At 43.7% G+C, this 20516-nt stretch overlaps 1 protein-coding gene across 2 annotated transcripts in view; it reads right to left on the bottom strand.

The window, feature by feature from the left end:
• The window catches only part of TSPAN14 (tetraspanin 14), a 70060-nt gene extending 52132 nt beyond the window's left edge, over window positions 1-17928 (bottom strand). Inside the window, exon 1 of one of the 2 annotated variants that reach the window (XM_053308570.1) lies at window positions 17597-17928. The gene's annotated coding sequence lies outside the window, so the exon portion shown is untranslated. The remainder of the gene's footprint in view (window positions 1-17596) is intronic. The other variant, XM_053308573.1, reaches the window with a different exon arrangement.
• Between the last annotated feature and the right edge of the window lie 2588 nt (window positions 17929-20516).

Raw genomic sequence — 20516 nt, 5'->3', positions numbered from 1 at the left:
AGAATAGGGTTCCTCCATTTTCTTTAGATTCAAGAAGATGTTATTAAAAATATTTGTATCTATATCCATTTCAAAGAAGTTGCCAAAGTTCACAGAGCACAAGAAGATAAAGATGCCCTGTCTCTCATGGGCTCACAATCTAACGAAGTAGACACCAGCAACAGCCACTGGAGGAATACTGTGCTAGGGTTGGTTAGGGACAATTGCTCTCCCCCTGCTAAATATAACAGTCAACACTTCTAAAAAATGCCTCTTCCCTCAGCTAGCAGTTTTACTAATTTCAAGATGAGGTGCATTTTGAAAAACATGGCCTTTTTCCGAGTTGATTAGTTTCAGCCCGATAAGTTCCATCTAGAAGTCAGTAAGTCAGCTCCGGAAATAGGAACTTAAGTTATTGAGCAAAACAGGAACTTAAGATGCCAGGTGCAATAATTTTTTATTTTTTATTTGGAAAGGATAGAACCATAGAGGGGGGATCAGAATTACACTAGATGAATGGAACCCATGACAAAATGTCACATCTGATCTGAAATCTCATGTGTTATACTGGGGAAGGGAGGGACAGACTGGGGCATTGACAATCAGCAGGATGGTGAACTGTTGGATTGGGAGGGTCTTGTCAGAACAGTTTTTTGGTATAGTCTATTTTGTTGCTTTTGTGATGTTATGGTTTGTTTTTTAGTTTTGGGATGTTCTTTGTTTTTATGTTTGGCATTCCTTTATATAGCCCGTGTCTTGTGTAACCATTAAAACCAATTGCCACCCACTGTCAATGGTTTGACAGTAGGTGTCAAACCATCTATTTCTCTATGTAAACTGCTTTGGAAACTTTTGTTGAAAAGCAATATATAAATATTTATAGTAGTAGTTTTCCTTGCTCCTTCCCTCCCTCTGGTTGACTGCAGAAGAAAAATCTTCTTTTGGAATCTTCATTCCGTGCCTGCAAAGCATGTGCACACCCTGCTTCTTCTAGGGTGGTTTTTGGTGCCAGGTGGAGAGGTTCAGGTTTTCTCCCTGGAACTTACATTTTTGAATAATAATAAACTTTGTTAGCTGCCCCATAACAAATTGTTTTCTGGGTGGCTCACAACACACAACACATTAAATCATAAGCAGGGGGAGAATACAATACAAAGCAGTTTTAGATCTCTAAGAATTGGTTTTTAAAAAAATCAAAATTGTGAAAGGGCCGAGGGAACAAAAAAGGTCTTTACCTGGCATCTAGAAGAACAAAGAGATGAAGCCAGATGAACCTCACTGGGGAGGCTATGCCTTGTGATCCCTCCCAACACCCCCAGATGCCTCCTCATCCTTAACAGGAGCTTTCAGAAGGCTCTGTTCTTATCCACATGCAGCCATCAACATATTAATAAAGTCAGTCAGATGGTCAGGGAGTTAAGATAATATAGTTGTTTCAGAGAATACTTGTCTACCAAACCTAGCACAAATAAGGCTGTGAACATACCGTGAGTGTGCATGTCATTCCTCCTCCAGGTCAGCTTTCTCTAACTGAGTCTCCAAACTGCCCCTCTACATGAGCTACAGAGACCAGCACTTGGTAGTGTGGGAGAGAACTGTCCTCCCATGCAAACAGGGAAATGTGTTCCAATGTGCTAGAAGTGTGCACTCATGGGGTGCACCCATCTTTAGCACATGTGCTAGGGATGATGGGATCATTATTGTCCAGATGAGCTCACAGAGGGAACACAGGGTGGTATAGAAAGATCTAGGTCAGAGAAAGCTGAAAAAGGACCTACTGGAAAAGAAAGATGTGAGCCAAATGAATTGGCTGGTTATGGAACTTAGCTAAAGTAGGGGACCAGTCTAATTAAGCTTACCTGGATGCGTTCATCCCATGTTATTTCAATACTCAATTGCTCTTATGGTTGGGTTGTGAGGAGGGTGTTTTAAAAATATTGCAGTTTTTTTAGCATTAGTAAGAATTTGGCTACGCATACTATAAGTCTCCGATTCATTTCCAACCGTCAGCTGGCTTGGCTAAGTCACTCTTCCATACTCTGTTAAGGTAGGAAGGATTTGGATGGCATGACGTGGGTGTAGTATGGTGGCAAGAGCTGTAGTGGAGGTTTGAGCACCACCACTATGGAGGCTCACCAGCTGCTGCAGAACACAAGAAAGGGCACCACATTAGGATGCTCAACTATGACTGTCTCGAGAAGACACATTCTTCTATCTTTCCCATGAATGTCTAGCAAAAAAATTTGAAGGACAAAAATAAAGAAAACAACAACTTTTCAGCAAAGTTGCATAATGCCTGAATCACAAGATTCTGCTTTTCCTTTTTTTGCGCTATACTGATCATCAAGACCACATGTTCAAAGAAGTAGCTGTTGGGTTCCAACACACAGACACCTACCCCTCCCAAGTCCACAAGGGCAGAAAAAGGAAATACAAGAAAGTATGCTGTGTGTTAATTCTCTAGCTTTAAACTATGCACTTTTAAGTGTATAATATCTAATGTTAGTAATGCGGACTTTTTCACAAGATGATGTATCAGAAAACTCAAAATTCTAAATTGTGATCCGATTGTCTGCACGTGCGCGCGCACACACACACACACACACATACACACAAGACATAGACAGACAGTAATACTTCCTCATTTTAATCATCTGGAAAAAACCCAATTGAGATCACTTGGCGTCAGGCAGCAGGGGAGAGGCGAGAGCTGCCGGTGGCGGCCAGTCTTGGGTCGGGCAACAAAACAGGGCACGCGTATGGTGGTGGGCATTTTGTCGGTCGTGAGTATTTGGTAGATGGGAGGGGATACGTTTTTCTACTCTTTCTTGGTGTGGTGGTTTTAGTGTCTCCAGTGGGGAAGGTTTCATCTGAGTTGACTCAACTTTTCTTTGAATCAGCTTATGTTTTGATGGCGACGAAGGAGAGGTGTCTGTTCATTGCTTGTGGTGATGGAAGAGGGTATGGAGACTGAGGGGGTGGGTTCAGGAAAGGGGAAGGGACGCCGTTTGGTTGGGGAAATGGAAGGTGGTCTTCCTATTGAAGAAGCTCGTGCCAAAAAGAAGCATAGTCTTCTGTGGACTATCAGTCTGGGGTTTTGGGAAGATGGGAAGATAATGGGCCATCTTTTTCAGCTGTAGTAAAAGCAATTAACAAGCATGTGAAAATTGGAGATGCCAGCCCTATTAAATTAGCAGAGTGGCTACGTAAGGCTTTGGGAGATATTTCCAGGGCTAAGCACCTTCAGTCCAGTGACTTGTTGGTGGAGTGTGTTCATAAAGAACAATTAGACAAACTCCTCCGTTTAACGTCTCTGGGTAAGATTAAGATTTCTTGTCAGGTTCCCAGGTTTCAGGCTTTGAGGAAGGGAGTAATATTGGGAGTTCCTATTAGTCTTTCAGATGATGAAATCCAAAAGTACTTAGGGGATGATGCTATTTCTGAGGTAAAATGTTTGCCCTCTAAGAGGGAGGGTAAGGTTTCTCCTTCTCTCACGGTTTTTGCTCTGTTTGGGGGTCTAGAGTTAGGCTATCAAGTCTTTAAGGTTCGCCCGTTTATTCCTCCTCCTTTGCGTTGTTACAATTGTCAGCGTTTTGGTCATGTGGCTGCAGTTTGCCGTGGTCAGATTCGCTATGGGAAATGTGGAGGCGTGCATTCCATAAAGCAATGCGAGAGCCCCCTACCTGTAAAATGTTGCAATTGTGGTGGTGCCCATACCCCAGGGTATCGTGGTTGTGCTGTGTCTAAGCAAGCCTGGGAAGTTCAAGCACTTAGAATTGAGCAGGGCATTTCTTATTCTGCGGCCATCAAATGGTATAAGGAGGTTAGTGGGATGATGGAGAATGTTGGGAATTCTCTTCCTTCTTCCCCTCTTCCTTCTCCTTCCATAGCTTTCGTTGGAGGTGAAGCTTGTCGCTTCTCTACAAAAGAAAATTTTTTGGCTTTCATGGTGGAGGTGTTAAACTGTACTGCCCAGGCTGAGCACCGTTCTGAAAAGATGGCAATAATTTTGAAGTCTGCTGAGAAGTACTTGGGTATGGGTTTGGTTATGGCTGGCCAGATATGTGCAGAGTTGGGTCACCCTGAAACCTAGGTTGCGGCCTTTAACAATTCTTAGTTGGAATGCTCATAGCCTTTACGTTCGCGGCCAAGAATTAAAGCATGTCTTGTCGAAAACTTTGGATCCCCCTTTGGTTGTTTGTATTCAGGAGACTTGGTTGGTCCCTTTGTTGGCCTTCCAACTGCCAGGATATATTTTTTTACATAAGGACCGGAAAGAGGGGAGGGGTGGTGGTGTAGCTTTTGGAATTTTAGAGGGTTTGAATTTTTTGGAAGTTGATCTCAGGATTGATGATATTGAGGTTTTGGCTATTGAAATTCCATTGGAAGGTTCTTCAGTACCAGTTCAGGTTGTTAATGTTTATAACCCATGCCGGCTTCTGTCTAGACTTGTTTTGGATGCTTTGGTTGATGGTGTCCGAGGTCCGGTTATTTTTTGTGGGGATTTTAACAGTCATAATCCCCTATGGGGTAATTTAAAGCTTGATCCCAATGGGAAAGTTTTGGAGGCTTTTTGTGCAGATAAGGGTCTTGTGGTTCTTAATGATGATACACCAACTAGGTTTAATGCCAGTACTGGATTAATGTCTCCTTTGGATTTGGGAATAGTTTCTAGCTCTATTGCGGGGAAGTGTTCTTGGGAGGTTTTGGCTGAATTTCATATGGGGAGCGATCATCTTCCTACTTTGTTGCGTTTTGGGGAACAGGGACGTTTTAAGCAGGGATCGTTTGGCCCTCGATGGAACTACTCTAAAGCTGATTGGGGTTTGTTTCAGTCTTTGTGCAAGCAAGAATTGGCGTTGGTTCCTGGATCAGCTTCGGTTGAGGAGTTTTCTGATGTTCTTTCCAGTGGGATTTGTAAAGCAGCATCTCTTGCTATCCCTAGGACTAGGGCCCAGGTTGGATTTTGTCGCTCAGTTCCTTGGTGGTCGGAGGAATGCAGATTGGCTGTGAAAGCTAGGAATCGCGCTTTTAGGCGGGCTCAGTGCTCTTTATCTGGGGCTGATTTGCTTTCCTATAAGCGTCTAAGGGCGAAAGTTAAGAAGATTATCCGTTCGGCAAAGAGGAAGAGTTGGAGGTCTTATTGTGATAGGTTATCGGCAGATGTTCCAGTTGGGAATGTTTTTAAGCAAATTAAGAGGATGAATGGGGTTCATTTAAGATCTGTGGGTATCCATGCTCTGGTGTCAGTTGTAGGTTCTGATTCTATTTCGAACATGGAGAAGGCTGAAACGCTTGTTACTGTGTTCCAACAGGTTGGTAGTTCGGAAAATTGGCCGGATTCCTTTAAACGGCATCGGGTAGATTTCCTGGATTGCCATAGGGCAGTTTTTAATATGTCAGCTCCCTATTTAGAGGGTGAGCTTGATGCTTTCTTCTCTCCTTGGGAGCTTCAGAGAGCTCTGAGTTCGGGTAAAAGGTCTGCTCCTGGGGAGGATGGGATTAGTTATGAGATTCTTCAGCATTTGCCTGTGGAATCCTTGGTGCTTTTGCTTCGCTTATATAATTTAATCTGGGAAATGGGTATTGTCCCTAATTCCTGGAAGGATGCTGTTGTAATTCCTGTGGGTAAGCCGGGTAAGAACTTGTCCGATCCGACGTCTTACCGTCCCATTGCTTTGCTTTCTTGTTTATGCAAGCTCATGGAACGTATGTTAAATGATCGTTTAGTGGCTTATCTTGAGAAATACCATTTATTTACGGACTTTCAGAGTGGATTTCAGAGAGATCGTCTCCAAGTGGTCAGATTGGAGACTGACATCTGGAAGACCTTCTGTTAAAAGGGGTTCTTGACAGTGGTATTTTTGGATTTGGAAAAGGCTTATGATATGGTGTGGAGGGAGGGTTTGTTGTATAAGTTATATTGCTTCGGTGTTCGAGAGAGACTTTTTCGATGGCTGAAGTCCTTTTTCGCGGGAAGGCAAATTAAGGTTCGGGTCCAGGACTCTGTTTCCAAGCCTCAAGATGTTCAAAATGGAATTCCTCAGGGCAGCGTTTTGAGTCCCACACTGTTTAACATAATGGTAAACGATCTGCCTTCAGTTTTGCCACAAGGTGTGGTTTGTAGCATGTATGCTGATGATTGTGCAATCTGGTGTAGGAGTAGGAATCTGGGTGGAGCTGTCGATAAGATGAACAAGGCCCTTCTTGCCTTGGAATCTTGGGGTAATGAGTGGGGCTTTAAATTTTCGTCTTTAAAGTCGAAGGGAATGGTCTTTACGCAGCGGAAGGTTCTGGTGGCTCCTTGTTTGTTTCTGTATGGCTCCCAAATTGAAGTTGTTTCCGAATTTAAGTTTTGGGGGGTTATCTTTGACTCTAAGTTGTCTTGGGTTCCTCACATTCGCTATCTTGAGGATTGGTGTAGACCGTGTCTTAATTTGTTGAGGAGTATCTGTAACCATTGGGGTGCAGACCGAAGGTCTCTTTAATTGATTTATTGTGCCATGGTTCGATCAGTTTTGGCTTATGGTTGTCAGGTTTTTTCTTCCACTCCCAAATCCGTTTTGCACAAGTTAGACGTGATTCAGTCTACAGCTCTTCGAACTATTTGTGGGGCTTTCATTACTACACCATGTAGCGTGCTTCGGGGCGTAACTGGTGAAATGCCAGGGAGCTTGCATTGGAGATATTTAGATATAATGCTTTGGAATCGACTACGTGATTCGTTATTTGGGACTTGGGGTAATGTGTATGATCTGAGTTGGGAATTTAGTGATCCTGGGAAATTCTCGGGAGACCGCTATCCTCATGCAGTTAGACTTTCTTTATGGTCTGGATCCGATCTTCTTGAGGGTTTACAGCGGGTGAGAGTTGTGCCTTTAATATATCCAATCTGGCTTTATCGTCCTCCTGAGGTTCTGCTTGATGGTTTAGAGGGCGGACCTTTTAATAGGTTTTATGCTGAACTGAAGTCCCTGACTCTAGAAAGATTGTCTGTTGATTCGGATTTTTGTAGCATTTTTACGGATGGTTCTAAATCTGCTCAGGGTGATAGGGTGTCTGCTGCTTTTGTTATACCCAGTCTGGGTATAGAAAAGGGTTATAGGTTGACCGGAGGCATTAGCATTATGACCGCTGAATTAACTGCGATGCTCCTGGCCCTGGAATGGGTTCAGGACATGCACCCTGGGGGATTTGTGATCCTTTCGGACTCTTTGTCGGGTTTACAAGCCATCCAAGGGGGTAGTTTTTTGAACAAGTCTCCTGTTGTTGCTGACATCTGGAATTTGAATAATCATCTTCATTCAAGGGGCTTTTGCATTAGATTCTGCTGGGTTCGTTCTCACATTGGGATCTCTGGGAATGAGCTCGCGGATACAATTGCGAAACGATCTCTGGATCGTCTGGCAGTGGATTGTAAAGTTCCCTTTAATGGTATGGAAGTCAGGTCTTGGGTTGGGTCGGAGATGAGGAAGATTTGGCAAAAGGCATGAGATGTTGATTCTACGGGTCAGAGGGTTTATGCTTTTTGTCCGAATCTAAATGATTTTCGACTCTTCAGTATTTTGGGTAGGACCCGACAAGTCTCTTTATTCAGGACATTAACGGGCCATTGTTCGACTAGAGACAAGTTGTTTCTCCTTGGAAAATCTGAGAATGATTTATGTTTGTTCTGTGGAGTGTCTGAGACCATAGATCACCTTTTGTGGGACTGCATTCGGTTTTGTGATGATCGTGAGCGTTTCCTCCTGTCTCTTCAGTCTGCTAATCTTTGTGGCAGGTCTCTTCAGGCGTTATTTTCGGACCATCGAAAATGGAAGATTGCTACCTCTCTTTTGTGGAGATTCCTCAAGTCAACACATCTTTTTGAATCTTTATACCACCATCTCTTTTTCTGGACATTTGTGCTCTTTTTTGGACTTCCAGTAGGTGGCGTTAGTGGGACCTTATGGTCCTGGTATGCCATTACCTTCCACAAGAAGAAGAAGAAGAAGCCAATTAATTAGAAACTGCCTAGTTTAACTGATATTGTGCTAGTATCCATTAACAAGCTGAAAACATTCCAGAGAAAAGTTAACAGTGGAAAAATTTTCCACCCTACATTACTACCAAAGATGAAAACCCTCCTTATCCCAAGGTAAGCCCTCTCCCTAGAGATCTGGAGTTATGGAACATGGTCTTCTGATAACATGTCAGTACCGCCCCACCAATTTACTAATTTGCAAAGTGGCCGCAAACACCTTGGAGAAACTCAGTCCCCAATTAATAAAGCCTCTCCTGGATTTAGGAAGCAAGTATCAAAAGCCATTTTGCCACCCTACTCTGATGCTTTGAAATGTAACACAGCTGTATATATGTTCTCATGAGTTCCAGATTCCCAGCAGCCTCAGGATACTGAAAGCAGGAGGCAGCTGCTGGCAGTTTGGCCAAGATCTGCTCGCTCTGAAGCACCTCGGCTATGCCTTATCCCAGGGCTTGACAAACCTCAGGCGCAGGAGTCATGGTGCCTAGAAATTAAACTGTGTTGCTCAGAAAAGGGATATTCAGAGGTACTTACTAAATAAAATGTTTATTTGTTCCAAGTAATCCTATGTTACTTGTTGTACTTCTCTTTCTCCCCTTTACAAGTAATATATTTGCGTTTATCAGTCACAAAGTCCAGTAATTGTGTCAAGTGCCCATTGTCTGGCTCCCAAATCCAAAGCAAGTTTGTCAAGGCCTGCCTTCTTCCTTTTTCTGAAGAAAGAGGCACAGGCAAGGGCACAGCTACAATTCAACAAGAGGAGGACAAATGTCCGTGGACCCTTGAGAGGGGCAACAGCTCGCTCTTAGCTCTCCCCCTCGTGCCTCTCTGAAAAAGGTGCAGGGGCCCATCTTCCCTTTTTGTCCCAGGGCCCACTCCAAATGTGGGCACAGGGTATGGAGGTACAGAGCACAGCAAACAGAATGAGAAAGCGTGACAGGCAGCACCCAAGCCTGCCCTCAACCCTGATCTTGTGTAGTCTTTTCTGTACCCCTGTCCCTCTGCCTGACCCTAGGTTTTTCCAGGCCTTCAACCTGAAATTGGTATGCGAGGATAAACATAACCATGTTTAACCAAGCTCCTCGGAGGAGAAAGCAGGATATAAATGTTTAAAAAATATTTTTAAAATACCAATTTAAACACAGATACCCCAGAATAAGCATTCCTGTAGGAGAGTTCCGGAGAGCCAGTTTATATCCATCAAATGGTAGTCCTTGCTGTCTCCTCCCTGCCTCTAGGCACTGAACTATACTTCTGTACCCAAGTGTTTGTGATGAAGCACCATCAGCCACTATTTTAAACAAAAGCCACTTCAGGAGGAGACAATACAGAGAAATGGTGGAGGCTTAATCTTGTACCCACCAGTTACTCCCCCTCCAACCTCCAAGTTCTCTCCACTCCAGTTTTCAGACCCAATTGTGAGTAGGAACAAATATCTACAACCCCATCGAGGAGAGAGAGAGAGAAAGGATTGGGAGAGGCACGATTTGTACTTGAAAAGCAGCCAGCAGGGAAAAGATTAAGCCTTCCAATTCTGAAAACTGCCACCTCCCCAAATGGCTTAAAAATTTAAACAAAAAAAGATGGTTACTAGAGCTTTGTTGTAACATGTGGATTGGTGCAGGGGAGACAAGATGAAACAGTATGTGGGAGGGAATTTTCCCTTCACTGTGAGGATGCTGTACATCCCATGTGTTCCAAATATAATTGCACAAACTGTGGTTATTTGAATGAATATTTACCAAATGATAACTTACTACCATGTGCATGCAACCACTCACTATTTTGTACGGACTTGACAAACTGAAGAAAACCTTACTAAAAACTTCAGTTCCTAATCAAATATTTGGGATAATTAGTAAAATTTGCCTCACCACTTGACAGGATGATCATATAAATCACCAGCTTATCAAGTGGCTGCATGCACACAGTTATAAATTATTATTTGGTATATGGTCATTTATGTTTGCCCTATGTATGGTCTTTTTGTATCCTACTCCTTGGCCATATTCCAGGTTTGAAAAAAATATTAAGTAGCTTTTTTTAACACACTGTTGCCTTTAACAAGAATGTAAACTTGAACACTGCTGCCTTATTTACCTGGTGCTATCATTACTCATGGCAGACATAGGTTACCATCTCTTTAGTCTATTTCTTCCAGCTTGCCCATCACTAGCAAGTCACATAGGAGTCCAGTTGTGTGGGTGCAAAGGAGGAGGAGAGGGGTTTTTTTAAAAAGGAAATTTCTTCCTTACTATCGTAAGGTTTTTTGTTACCAATCTTGTATTTGCATATCATGATACCGTTTCTCTCTCTCCGTCAGCAAATCGCACTGTTTCTGAAGTGTTCAGCCTACACTCTCTGCAAGCACTTCAGAAGTTTTCTGCCACAGAGCTGCATTAATAGGCCCAAGAAAGGCTCTGCTTTGCATATGATCAACGAGGGCTGAAAGCACATGGCTCACTAACAAAAGAAAATTGTCCTTTGCAGCCAGCGAGACAGCTTAATGTTTCTGGACAGCCATTATTCCACCTACCAACTAAGCCAAGTCTGAGGAGAAACATGCTTGAAAGAAACTACAGATGGGCTATGTACTGTGCAGATCCCAGAACACAAAAGCATGGAAAATGCACAGAATAACCCAAGGGCATATTCTAGGCTTCCATGAAGGAACAACATTCATTCCTATGCAGAATCTCCCAGACACTGAACTCTCTGCCCAGCTTTCACCATGAATGCAGAATGGAATCAGAGGTGTGCAAGGAAAAGCTTTCCACCCCTCAAATTATAGGTCTAACACACCACTTGACTGGGATTGGGTCATGAGAAAATTTTGCCTATTGATAGACGAGAAAGTTTTGAATCGTTCAAGTGAAATCCAGACAAGCACTTGCTCCCCTCCCCACCCCCCACAGGCCAAGCCCAAGATGGGAACTGTTCTACAGCAGGGCTGCACAACTTCAGCCCACTAGCTGAATTTTGGACTACAACTCCCAACAGTGTTCTCTTCAATTTCTCATCTGTGCGCAGAATGAGTTTTGTTCTGGGCAGCAGTATCAAGGCAGTATGTGCACATGTGCATTCAGAATGGGACCTTCCTGATTCAACCTGAGCGGGATCTAAAATTAACTAAGCAGGCATGAAAAGCGTGTGTGCGTGCACGCATGTGCATGTCTTAGAGTGAACACCTACTCCCATCATTCACAGCCAACCACAGTGGCCAATAGTAATGGGAGTTGTAGTCCATGGGAGTTGTAGTCCAACAACCTACAGGAGGGCCAGAGTTGTGCAGCCCTGTTCTGCAGTCATCAGGAGCCCTTCAAAATGCAGATCTTGTGAAGTTACCCCTGGAGCAACACTTCAAATATATGTTTAATAAGTTTTGAAACAATAAAGCCGCAACCACCTCATATGCAAAATGCATCTGGCTCAGCCAGCTGAAGTAAAACCTGTTGATATGTCACAGGAAAAGAAACCAAGCCTTTTTGACCACAAGTGCTGGAGGAAATGTTTGCTTTAGTAGACTTTTAAAGAGCTAGATATTGTCCACAGAGCTGGGACATAAGCCGACTGGGGTGGATGGTACCATCTAAACTGATGGATCCTCAGTGTGGTTTTTGACAAGGTCTACATCCCTAGAGATGGAAAATAGGTGATAGCATTGCAATACTTTCAGCGTCCTCTGCGTTTATTGGCCTGAACATTGGGCATGCAGAGGCTAAATTTGCAAATTGTGTTTTGTAATTTATTCATTTCACTTCTATACTGCCCTATCCAAAGGCTCTGCATAGAGCCTTTAAACATTTATATACACAAAATCTAGTATAAAGTGTTATTGATTTTGTCAGAGGAATTGGCAATGGAGTCCTCCAAATATTACTCCATGGAGAGAACTTGTTCATTGTTACCCTAATCCTGACCCTAACCCTTTCCGCTGTGCAAGAGAGACTGCAATTTTACCCTGATCATTTGGGGGTAGGGATAAAGAAAGGGTGATAATACACAGAAAGCTGTAAGTGTGACAATGCTATCACTTGTTTCCCATCTCTAGCAGGGTAGCATTGCCCAAAAAAATCACTATGAGCAGCATTCATCCCTAGAGATAGTACAGATGGCCAAAATTTGTGGGCTTGCCTCATCAACTAAACAGGAAAAATCCCATTATATATTTTGGCATCCACCCCACCCCACAAAGTGGGAAATAATTAGCCAGGTTGTCCTTTCACGTGACAATTAAGCACCCTGGGTGCATTGAGAAGCCTGGGATTTTACAACACTCTTCAACTTGTATACTACTTAGTATTTGTATACCACTTGCAAGACTATATATGCTAAGTGCTTTGAATACACAAGAGATCTGCAATTTTCCCCACACTGCAGGTGGGGAGCTGAGACCCAAGCGAGCGGCAGAGGTGAGTTTGAACTGAGGAGTTCCTCATGTGCAGCTCAGTCTCTTAACCACTGTGCTACATCAAAGCCGAACTACTATTCTGAAGTATCCGTCACACTGGTGTCTCACCCTTCCTCTAAGTTAGTCACATTTTTTATCCTCACTACACACACACGCACACGCACACACGCACACACGCACACACCGTGAAGCAGATTAGGCTGAGTGACTGTGGTTTGCTATTAGTTTGAGAAACAGGAGGGTGCGATGCTGAAATGAGCTAGGTAGGCAGAGTATCAGTACTTGAAGGCTACCCTGTCAGCCTCGAGGCAGCACATGTTTCCCTGGTCCAACTCTGTCCATTATGCCATGCTGCTGGTCACGTGATTGGCAACAACATTTTCAAATCAAACTAGGTGGTAACCTTTTTCTACCATGGAACTCGTCAGCCATGACTCACTTGAACTCTTCTATTGTACTAAATAACATGAAGAACGGAATGAGAGACTTGAAATGAGTGGCTGGTGAACATATTGCTGTGGCAGAGCAGTGAGTCATTTGCATCACCACAGAGAAGGCTGACGGTCACAGTCTCCCAGTACCACACATGAATGGGAGTGTGTGTTTGTTTTTCTGTGTCCAGTTAAACAAGGCCAAACAACTGTAGGCAGGCAGAGATGTGCGAACCAGCTCAGTTTGAGGGCTCAGCCTTGAACCAAACCTGGTTCAGCTTGAGGTCGAGCTGAACCCTCCTCCCCCCGCCGGCTGGTTGAGGTCTGCTTTGGGGGTGCCAAACATATTGTTAGTTTCTTTTTAAGAGATGGACTCACCACCACTATCACATCCAGCAGCCCCAGTGAGTCAGTCTTCCCCCCCTCAACTAATTTCAACATGGATGGCAGCCCCAAACTGGGCCTGGACTCAAACTGAACCGGGCCCCAAGTTCAAGGGTGTCAAAACCAAATATACCCGGTCCGATTTGGACTTGAACCGGACAAACCGGTTTTGCAGATCTCTATAGGCAGGTACACAGAGCAGAACTTTGTAGAAAGTTTGCTGGAAGAGACTTTCCTAATCCTGTGCTTCCTTGATAGGCAGGCTGCTTCTGCTCAGCTGGGGGCTAAGGAAGGCCCAATTCTATAGGGAAGAAAGGAAGAATCGGGTAGGCAAGTCCACCAGTAGCACAGGGTGGGCGGGGGGAGAGTTGGGTGGTCTTTTTGGTCATGTGACCAAGAAGAGACGTGGCCATGTGAACAATTGCTATTCATGACCACACTCCTACTCTATTCTGCAGAAACTCAGTGAAGAACACACACAAGCATTCCTACTGAAAGCAACCGACACATGGATAACAGCCACAAGACTGCAGTGGCACTACTGCTATGGAATGAGTCAACACCTATTTTTTATGCCAGGCATTCTGAAGCTGCTCATTGTGACCTTTTACATGGCATTTTAGTCAATTATTGTATGGATGGGGTGGTTTTAAATCCTTTTCTATGGTAAAACTCATAGTTTCCCAGAAAACTTGCATCACTGCTCTGCACCCACTCTCCAGCTTCCTGTTTCTTTGTTGCAGACTAGTAGGTCAGTGTCACCCAGTAAAGTAGCCAGAGAGGCATGTTTTAAATAATATTTTTCATTCTGTTATTTATCCTTTGAGTGCGGATCCCATCTTTCTTTCACAAACAAATATTCAAAACCTGGCTTTCCAAAGTTCCATAAGACAACAATGACGCACCTATGACACAGGGTCTGCATGTGTGCATGCTTTAACTACAGTCAGTCAAAAATTCCTAAAGGCCAAGCAGAACAAATGCAACTTGGCAATTTAAAAAACAAACATACATCCAGCTGTGTATGGCAGAAAGGGAGACTGAAAAACTTAATTTCTATTGATGATAGAAATTATAATGCTGATAGAGCATTATCCTGGGTCACAATCAGTCTCAAATCGCTGGAAACAGCAATACATGGAATTAGACCTCATCAGAAAGTTAAGGGGATCACACAGGAATAGGTCTTCTCCAACACCTTTTTAAAATCATTTTAAACATCCCAGCACACACACACACACACACACACACACACACACACACACACACACACACTTACTTCAAAGCAGAGCCTCGAAAGCTAGGCAATGGGTAAATCTAAATATATGCAGATGAGTAATAGCTTCTACCACTACATTTCTACTTGGGGTGTGGCAATCCTAAACAGTCCCCTGAAGCAACTGTGCTCTGACCCTTGGCTAACTTCCCAAATCAAATTACAACAGAAAATGTCAAAGCCACAACTTCCACCTGTTCACTACCACAATCTCCAATGCATTTCAGCAGACACCCTCCCCTAAACCTAGTCTATCAAATCCTACTACTTTTCATTCCCACTCCAACAGAACTAAATGGAGCCACAGACCAGGACAGAGTTGCCTCCACCTACTAGCTAGGAAATAACCAAGATGCTTGGTGACTCAATCAGAAGCAGGGAAGAGCTGGATTTAAGACACCAGGATATCACTGCCAGGAAATTCAGATGGGTAATTCCACCAGTGGCATTACCTTGCCTAATGAATCCACATTTTATTTATTTATTTATATACCGCCTAGTAAAAAAATCTTTTTAAAAGTCTAGTATAAAAGTCTCAAGTAGAGCCATTCCAAGGAGTAGTGAAGCCTGGCAAAGGGCACAGCCATTTCAATAGTAATCTAAGAGAGCGCCTTCTTCTACATGATCCCCACCGCACGTTAAGGTCATCTGAGGAGGTTCATCTCCAGTTCTGGTTGCGATGCAGAGGTGGACCTTCTCTGTAGCTGCTCCTGGGCTGTGGAATGCACTCCCGGGAGAAATTCATAATTTGAGTTCATTACTGTCCTTCAGGAGAGCCTGTTTGGCCTGACCTTCCAGGATTTTAAATGACTGACTAACTGTTTTAAATTGTTGCCTTGATTTCCAGGGTTTTTAGCTGTTTAATTGGTTTTATTGTGTTTTAATAGTTTGATTTTAATTGTTAACTTGTTTTAATTGTTTTTATTGTGCTGTAAACTGCCCTGAGCCATTTTGTAAGGGCGGTATATAAATCTAATAAATAAATAGCACCATCACACTGTCTTTTGCACACTCGGAAATTCAGTGTAAACATGAGCAATTTTGTCATTTTCCTATTAACCTTGTTCCAGGTTTACAGATGCTTCCAAGGGTGTTTTACCCAAAGCCCTTCACCTGGAGCCAGCAGCATCCACAGCAACACTCTAGCTGAGGCTGCATTCAGTAGCATGAGTACACCAGCAAGAAATCAGTTTTCCATGAGAAAGGAGATCTTATTTTTAACATGAGGGAGCACTCCATTCTGCTATGAATTCATCTGTAGTCTGTTTCTTTTCTGCATGTTTGATTTTAGCAGGTCTCTTCAATTTCTGTACTCACAGTACCTATTAAAGAGGACAATTTCAGCACAAACCTGCACCTTACTTGGTGAAATTCTCTTCGCCACAAGACAACCAAACTCAACCCAGTGTTATTTGGTCATCTACATGGGTTCTTATCCCAAGTCCTGCCTATGTCTCAGACAGCAGTGAAGACACTGTTTTAATCCTTTCCATTTCTCAAAATGGGCCATGGCAATACATATAATAGTTTAATGCTGAAAATTAAAATGCACCAAAATAACTTTGGAACATAGGAAACTGCCGTATACCATTAGCCCATCTTGCTCAGTACTGTCTACCCAGATGAACAGTGGCTTCTCCAAGGTGACAGGCAGGAATCTCTCTCATCCTTACCTTGGAGATGCCAGAGAGGGAACTTGAAACAATCTGCATGAAAGTATGAAGGTGCTCTTCCCAGAGCAGCCCCACCCTCTAAGGATAAAATCTTACAGTGCTCACACATGTAGTTTCCCATTCAAATTCAAACCTGGGCAGGCCCTGCTTAGCAAAGAGAACAATTCATGCTTGCCACCACAAACCTTTGTTTTTGATTTTGGGGGTGGGGGGAAGAGGATCATGCTTAAGACACCACAAAAAACCCACCAAAAACACACTTATTGTACTATACGCTTTCATGGCCTGCAGGCCACTTCATCAGATGCATCTGATGAAGCAGCCCAAGTCCACAAAAGTTTATACTACAACCAGTTTGTCAGCCTTTAAGGTTCCAGTTCCACAATACTCTTCTTTGTGGTTTTTTACTCCTGTAGAGGGAATACAGCTACTGCTTTGGAAGATAAGGCCAGTTAGCCAGAGGTTTCGCCTGAGTGAGTAAGCCAGCTCAGAAAGCCAAAGGGATGAGACAGGGTGGGGCAATTAAGTGGTAACTTTCTATTCAAATAATTTACAAAAACAAAACGCCCTTATGCAAAGGCAGGACATTTTCCCTCAGGAAGTACTACTGAAGGAATAATGATATTTGGGGGGGGGGTTGGGGGGCAAGCAGCTATATCAAACATCTTCATAAAACAAGAGGCTCTACTTAGCCAAAATATGCTATTTTAAGTATTTTAGGTGAAACTCAACCAAACATATAATGCAACAAACATGCATATGCGATAAACCCAAGTATTTATTTTCCATGATGCAGAAATGGCCAAGTTAAATACCACCACTTAAGTTTCAGTTTCGAAGTGGGGCGGGGGGGGGGGTAGGAAGAAAGGAAAGGAGCTTTCACTAACTGAAGCCAATATGTGCAATTAAGTAACTAGTAGCGAGTTTATATTCGTTAATCTGAATCGGATAAAGGGGGGGGGGAGGTGACAGCGCTCACAAGCAACACGCTTAACAGATCACAAAATACGAATTTTAGTTCGATTTCCTCTGCTTTTGAGTTCGGAAAGCTAACTCTCTGTGCTCCAGCGCGTTTATTATACTTATACCGTCTGAAGACCTACCCGTTTTGAGAAAAGCCCCGCAGATTACCAACGGGGGGAATTGTTTTTCATATATTCTAAGCAACTAAATCCCAGGGGAGAAGGATCACACAATAGAAGGCTTGGACCAGCCACGAGAGAACAACAAAGCAAAGGAAAGGCGGTTGGCCTTTTAGAATGGCTCGAGGGAAAAATCGCTGTGAAGACCCTCCGCAAAAAAGGGAGGAGAAAGAAAGAAAGAAAGAAAGAAGCAAGCAGGCGCGGGGAAGGGAAACAACACAGCGCCGAGAGGAAAGCTAAACACGGGTGCACTGGGGGTGCAGGAAACAAGACTTACCAAAGAGCAGCCTTGCCGCAGACTGGTGAGAGAAGTTTCCACCAACTTAGGAGAAAGAACCCAGAGCTGCTCTTCCAAAGCAAGACTTTTTAGCTTCTTTCTTGTTTTAAAAATTCCATGAGCTCGAGCTCCTCTGATACAGACCTAAAACACACACAATCGCAGGCTGGAGGAAACTGATTCAGGCGAGAAACTGCGAAGTCCCGGAGAGTAAACGGCTGTTATTGGCAGGACAGGAAATCTACTCATGTGCTATACTGACCACGCCTATTTTACTACCCAGACGCGCCCTCAACTCTCCGGCGGAGGAAGGGCAACAAGTACAAACTCCGCCCTCTTCAGCCTCGGTGAACCTGATCAGACAGCTTCTCGAAAAGCGGCTTTTACGATGGCGCTACAGCTGGAGCGATGCGGAGTTAAGCGTGCCTTAATCCCGCTGAAAGCAGTGCGGGGTGTAGCTATAATTGAGCGAAAGGGTTCAAAGAACAGAGGCCCCCAGCTCCTGAGGGCCCTCCAGCTCCATCCATCCCTATTTTCTTCATTATCGCCCTCACTCTGGGGGGCCTGCCAGAGAGAGAGATGAACACCCTCTCCTTCTCCCCTAGCTATGGCCCTGAGTAGTGCGTTTATTCTGCCAAATTCAGCACAAGATCAGACTGTTGATATACACAGTGGCAGGGTCATTGTTCTGCAACTGCTTTTGACTTCAGGGCTCTGCTGGAGGAAACTGTTCCAAGAGTTAAGATTTCGTTCCTGTATCATAATTTGCTAATGGTACATTAGCAAATTATGGGAGGGGGGAATCTATGCCCTCAGCGATAAACTTATTTTTAGAAATCTTAGTACACTAAAGACCTAGTAGCAAAATACGAACATTAGAAGAATCACACTGCATCCGATTCCAGCATTCTGTTCCCAACAGCAGCTGCTTCCTCATTTTTGTCATTTTTGTGCCCCAAGATTTGGTATTCAGGAGTCTACTGCTTCTGCACATAGCGGTTCTGTGTAGCTATCATAGATGCTGATAGACCTACCCTCCATGAATACATCTTGTGGTTTTAAAAAACCCTCTAAGCCAGTGGTTCCCAACCTGGGGGCCTCCAGATGTTGCTCAACTACAACTCCCATCATCCCCAGTACAATATTTGTAGCTGGTCCACAGCTCTAGGTCAGGGATTCTCAACGTTGGGTCCCGGTGTTATTGGACTTCAACTCCCATAATCCCCAACCAAAGGCCACTGGGACTGGGGATTATGATAGTTGAAGTCCAATAACATCTGGGGACTCAACATTGAGAATCCCTGCTCTAGGTTATCTCCACATCTTGTGGCAGTGAAGTCCATGTTAATTATGTTAAAATAAAAGTCAAGACACAGAAAAGAAGAGCAATCTGAGACTATGCATCTTTACTCAGAAGTAAAGACTGCTAAGTTCTGTGGCACTTGCTCCCAAGTAAGTGTGCATAGGGATTGTAGTCTTAAATGGAAAAGGGCAAAAATGCATAAGATAGTGGATAATTGATGAGGGCGGGGCTAGAGCACCCCAACAGGGATTAGAGGGATTATAAATTGTGTGACTTCAATCCCTAGTGAAAGTTGTGAGTAAAGGCCAGATTCTCTCCATGTATTTTCTGAAGCAAGACCCACTGTGTTCAAGAGGGCTTCCTCTCGGGCAAGTGAACAAAAACTTGTTGATTGATTCTTTGCAGAGCTGGGTGGGCACAAGCCCATAGCTTTCAGTGAACTCTGCCTTTATTTATTCATTTATTGTTAGATCCTTATACCACCTTTCATTAACTCCATCTCAAACTGCCTTTCAGTACACAATATCTGAAACAATATAAAACTATAAAAGTTACACAATAAAATATTAAACTGGAATATACAAATACAAATCTAATAAAAAGTTTTTAAAACCTACACAATGAGACTATAAAATACAGAGCAGCAGCAACAAAAACTGTCATATAAAAGCCCGGGCAAAAAGCCAAGGTTTCACTTGCTTTCTAAAAACTGTGAGGGAGACTGAGGAGTGGATGTCCACCAGGAGAGCATTCCAAAGTCTGGGGGCAATAACTGAGAAGGCCCTGTCTTGACAGCTGAGATTCCCTCATTGTTGGCACACAGAGCAGAGCCCACTCCAATGACCTTGGCAAGCTGGCAGGAACCCTTAGGAGCATGCAGTCCCTGAGATATCCCGGGCCCAAACCATTAAGGGCTTTAAAGGTCAAAACCAGCACCTTGAATTGGACCTGGAAACAAATTGGCAACCAATGTAGCTCTTTCAAAATGATGTAAAATCCTTTGTAGCTCTTAAAAATGGTGTAAAATCCAGATAAAATCATAGCTGCCAAATTTTGCACTAGCTGCAGTTTTTGAATATTCTTCAAGGGCAACTCCATGTAGAGTGTTACAGTAATCCAGCCATGACATGACTAAGGCATAGGTAACTGTAGCCAGATCTGCTTTCTTGAGAAAGGGCGTAGGTGGCGACCAAGCTGAAGCTGTGCAAAGGGATCCCTGGCCACCTCCTCCACATGAGCTTCCAAAAGCAGGGATGGCTGTGCACCTCCTCTTTCAAAGGGAGTGCAGCCCCATCCAGAACTGGTTGAATCCTCTACAATTGGCTCCCTGAGTGACCAACAGCACCTCCATCTTGCCCAGATCCAATCTCCGTTTATTAGCCTACATCCAACCCATCATGGCCTCCAGCCACCAACTCAGGACATCCACTGCCTTCCTAGGAGCAGGTAATAAGAAGAGATAGAGCTGAGTGACTGTCATCTGCATATTGCTGACAACTTAGTGCATGTCCCTGGATGACCTCTCACCGCACAGCAGTTTCATGTCGATGTTAGACAGCATGGGGGACAAAAATGGAACCCTGCAGACCTCACAGGCCAATGGCCAAGCAGCTGAGC

This window comes from Hemicordylus capensis, chromosome 3, assembly GCF_027244095.1.
Source record: "Hemicordylus capensis ecotype Gifberg chromosome 3, rHemCap1.1.pri, whole genome shotgun sequence".
NCBI classification, from domain to species: Eukaryota; Metazoa; Chordata; class Lepidosauria; order Squamata; family Cordylidae; genus Hemicordylus; species Hemicordylus capensis.
This window is presented reverse-complemented; position numbering and strand designations above follow the sequence as displayed.